Source organism: Arachis stenosperma, chromosome 10 (assembly GCF_014773155.1).
Source record: "Arachis stenosperma cultivar V10309 chromosome 10, arast.V10309.gnm1.PFL2, whole genome shotgun sequence".
NCBI lineage: Eukaryota > Viridiplantae > Streptophyta > Magnoliopsida > Fabales > Fabaceae > Arachis > Arachis stenosperma.
In genome coordinates, this window is record NC_080386.1 from 41,702,929 (window position 1) to 41,707,727 (window position 4,799).

At 39.9% G+C, this 4,799-nt stretch overlaps 1 non-coding gene across 1 annotated transcript; it reads right to left on the bottom strand.

Moving 5' to 3' along the window:
- Positions 1-1,588: 1,588 nt before the first annotated feature.
- On the bottom strand, positions 1,589-1,696 carry LOC130958996 (small nucleolar RNA R71). The gene has a single exon (XR_009078094.1). It is a non-coding gene; the product is annotated as a small nucleolar RNA R71 (small nucleolar RNA).
- Positions 1,697-4,799: the final 3,103 nt, after the last annotated feature.

The following is a 4,799-nucleotide window of genomic DNA, read 5'->3' on the forward strand; positions in this document are numbered from 1 at the left end:
TCATATGCATTCACATTTTATTAGTGTCAGTAGTATACAAACTGCTAAGTTTGGTGTCTTGCATGCATTGTTATTTGATTTTAGTTGCATCTTGATTATTCCTTATTATAAAAAATCCAAAAATATTTTTCATTTGTGTCTTTTCAAGTCAATAATACGGAGAATTAAAGACTCATAACATACTGCAGAGGAATTACACAGAAAAAGCTGGGCGTTCAAAACGCCCAGTGAAGAATGACAGACTGGCGTTTAAACGCCAGCCAGGGTACCTGGTTGGGCGTTTAACGCTCAAAAAGGTAGCATTTTGGGCGTTAAACGCCAGAATGGATACCATTCTAGGCGTTTAACGCCAGGATGGCACAAGGGGGAGGATTTTGTTTTCAAAATCAATTTTTTTTCAAGTTTTCAAAGTTTTTCAAAATCAAATCTTTTTCAAATCATATCTTTTCAATCAAATGTTTTCAAAATCAATTTCTTTCCTTTTTCAAAGATACTTGCTAACAATTAATGATTTGATTGAACATTTCAAGTATGTTGCCTTTTCTGTTGAGAAAGGTTTAATGTTTGAATCATATCTTTTCTTGTTAGGCAAGTCATTAATTTTTAAAATCAAATCTTTTTAAATTGTTTTCAAATCATATCTTTTCAATCATATCTTTTTAAAAGCATGACTTTTCAATCATATCTTTTTAATCACATCTTTTTCAAAACAAGTTTTTAATCATATCTTTTTAATTTCTAATTTCAAAAATCTTTTTCAAAAACTACTTGATTCCTTTTCCACTCTTGATTTTCGAAAATCAATTAGAGTTTTTCAAAAATGTTTCCAAAATATTTCACTTGATTTTCGAAAATTTCTTCCTCTCTTCCCACATCCTTCTATTTATGGAGTACCACTCCTTTTCAATGCACAATTCGAACTTCATCTAATTAAGTTCGAATTCTTCTACCTCTTCTTTCCACTTTTCTGTTCCTCTGACACCTCAAGGAATCTCTATACTGTGACATAGAGGATTCCACATTTTCTTGTTCTCTTCTCTTTCACATGAGCAGGAACAAAGACAAAAGCATTCTTGTTGAAGCTGACCCTGAACCTGAAAGGACCTTGAAGCGAAAACTAAGAGAAGCTAAGGCACAACTCTCTGTAAAGGACCTAACAGAAATCTTCAAAGAAGAAGAAGACATGGCAGCCGAAAACAACAACAATGCAAACAATGCAAGGAAGGTGCTGGGTGACTTTACTGCACCTACTCCTGACTTCTATGGGAGAAGCATCTCTATCCCTGCCATTGGAGCAAACAACTTTGAGCTTAAGCCTCAATTAGTTTCTCTAATGCAACAGAATTGCAAGTTCCATGGACTTCCATTGGAAGATCCTCATCAGTTCTTAGCTGAATTCTTGCAAATCTGTGACACTGTCAAGACTAATGGGGTTGACCCTGAGGTTTACAGACTTATGCTATTCCCTTTTGCTGTAAGAGACAGAGCTAGGACATGGTTGGACTCACAACCTAAAGAAAGCCTAGACTCATGGGAAAAGCTAGTCAATGCCTTCTTGGCAAAGTTCTTTCCACCTCAAAAATTGAGTAAGCTTAGAGTGGAAGTCCAAACCTTCAGACAGAAGGATGGAAAATCCCTCTATGAAGCTTGGGAAAGATACAAACAATTAATCAGAAAATGTCCTTCTGACATGCTTTCTGAATGGAGCATCATAGGTATTTTCTATGATGGTCTTTCTGAACTATCCAAGATGTCTTTGGATAGCTCTGCTGGAGGATCTTTGGTGCACGAAATTGTGATCACTACAACTTCGCACAACTAACCAGCAAGTGCACTGGGTCGTCCAAGTAATAAACCTTACGCGAGTAAGGGTCGATCCCACGGAGATTGTTGGTATGAAGCAAGCTATGGTCACCTTGTAAATCTTAGTCAGGCAGACTCAAATGGGTATAGATGATGAATAAAACATAAAGATAAAGATAGAGATACTTATGTATATCATTGGTGAGAGCTTCAGATAAGCGTATGAAGATGCTTTCCCTTCCGTCTCTCTGCTTTCCTACTGTCTTCATCCAATCCTTCTTACTCCTTTCCATGGCAAGCTTATGCAAGGGTTTCACCGTTGTCAGTGGCTACCTCCCATCCTCTCAGTGAAAATGTTCCTATGCTCTGTCACAGCATATGGCTAATCAGCTGTCGGTTCTCGGTCAGGCCGGAATAGAATCCAGTGATTCTTTTGCGTCTGTCACTAACGCCCCGCCTGCTAGGAGTTTGAAGCACGTCACAGTCATTCAATCATTGAATCCTACTCAGAATACCACAGACAAGGTTAGACCTTCCGGATTCTCTTGAATGCCGCCATCAGTTCTCGCCTATACCACGAAGACTCTGATCTCACGGAATGGCTGGCTCGTTTGTCAGGCGAGCACTCGGTTGTCAGGCGATCAACCATGCATCGTGTATCAGGAATCCAAGAGATAAACACTAGAGCCTTGTTGCTTGTAGAACAGAGTGGTTGTCAGTCACTTTGTTCATAAGTGAGAATGATGATGAGTGTCACGGATCATCACATTCATCAAGTTGAAGAACAAGTGATATCTTGGACAAAGAACAAGCGGAATTGAATAGAAGAACAATAGTAATTGCATTAATACTCGAGGTACAGCAGAGCTCCACACCTTAATCTATGGTGTGTAGAAACTCCACTGTTGAAAATACATAAGAACAAGGTCTAGGCATGGCCGAATGGCCAGCCTCCCAAATGATCTAAGATAGCATGAAACTCAAAGATAGCTACCAAGATGTCTAATACAATAGTAAAAGGTCCTACTTATAGAAAACTAGTAGCCTAAGGTGTACAAAGATGAGTAAATGACATAAAAAATCCACTTCCGGGCCCACTTGGTGTTTGCTTGGGCTGAGCAATGAAGCATTTTCGTGTAGAGACTCTTCTTGGAGTTAAACGCCAGCTTTTATGCCAGTTTGGGCGTTTAACTCCCATTTTGGTGCCAGTTCCGGCGTTTAACGCTGGAATTCCTGAGGGTGACTTTGAACGCCGGTTTGGGCCATCAAATCTTGGGCAAAGTATGGACTATCATATATTGCTGGAAAGCCCAGGATGTCTACTTTCCAACGCCGTTGAGAGCGCGCCAATTGGGCTTCTGTAGCTCCAGAAAATCTACTTCGAATGCAGGGAGGTCAGAATCCAACAGCATCTGCAGTCCTTTTCAGTCTCTGAATCAGATTTTTGCTCAGATCCCTCAATTTCAGCCAGAAAATACCTGAAATCACAGAAAAACACACAAACTCATAGTAAAGTCCAGAAAAGTGAATTTTAACTAAAAACTAATAAAAATATAATAAAAACTAACTAAAAGATACTAAAAACATACTAAAAACAATGCCAAAAAGGGTACAAATTATCCGCTCATCAATCTCTTCACCTGAAGAAGACGCCTATAGAAGCTCAAGAGCTAATTGAAATGGTTACAAATAACCAATTCATGTACACTTCTGAAAGGAATCCTGTGAACAATGGGACAAGTCAGAAGAAAGGAGTTCTTGAGATTGATACTCTGAATGCCATACTGGCTCAGAATAAAATATTGACTCAACAAGTCAATTTGATTTCTCAAAGTCTGTCTGGAATGCAAAATGCACCAAACAGTACTAAGGATGCTTCATCTGAGGAAGAAGCTTATGATCCTGAGAACCCTTCAATGGAAGAGGTGAATTACATAGGAGAACCCTATGGAAACACCTATAATTCTTCATGGAGAAATCATCCAACTTTCTCATGGAAGAATCAAGAGAGACCTCAACAAGGTTTCAACAACAATAATGGTGGAAGAAACAGGTTTAGCAATGGCAAGCCTTTTCCATCATCTTCTCAGCAACAGACAGAGAATTCTAAGCAGAACCCCTCTGACTTAGCAACCATGGTCTCTGATCTAATCAAAACCACTCAAAGTTTCATGACTGAAACAAGGTCCTCCATTAGAAATTTGGAGGCACAAGTGGGACAGCTGAGCAAGAAAGTTACTGAACTCCCTCCAAGTACTCTTCCAAGCAACACAGAAGAAAATCCAAAAGGAGAGTGCAAGGCCATCAACATGGCCGAATTTGGAGAGGAAGGAGAGGAAGTGAACGCCACTGAGGAAGACCTCAATGGGCGTGCACTGACCTCCACTGAGTTCCCAAATGAGGAACCATGGGAATCTGAGGCTCAAAATGAGACCATAGAGATTCCATTGGATTTACTTATGCCATTCATGAGCTCTGATGAGTATTCTTCCTCTGAAGAGGATGAGTATGTCACTGAAGAGCAAGTTGCTAAATACCTTGGAGCAATCATGAAGCTAAATGACAAGTTATTTGGAAATGAGACTTGGGAGAACGAACCTCTTTTGCTCACCAAAGAACTGGATGACTTGTCTAGGCAGAAATTACCTCAAAAGAGACAAGATCCTGGGAAGTTTTCCATACCTTGCACCATAGGCACCATGACCTTCAAGAAGGCTCTGTGTGACTTAGGGTCAAGTGTAAACCTCATGCCTCTCTCTGTAATGGAGAAGCTAGGGATCTTTGAGGTACAAGCTCCAAGAATCTCACTAGAGATGGTAGACAACTCAAGAAAACAAGCTTATGGACTTGTAGAGGATGTCTTGGTGAAAATTGAAGACCATTACATCCCTAGTGATTTCATAGTCCTAGAGACTGGGAAGTGCATGGATGAATCTATCATCCTTGGCAGATCCTTCCTAGCCACAGCAAAGGCTGTGATTGATATTGATGGAGGT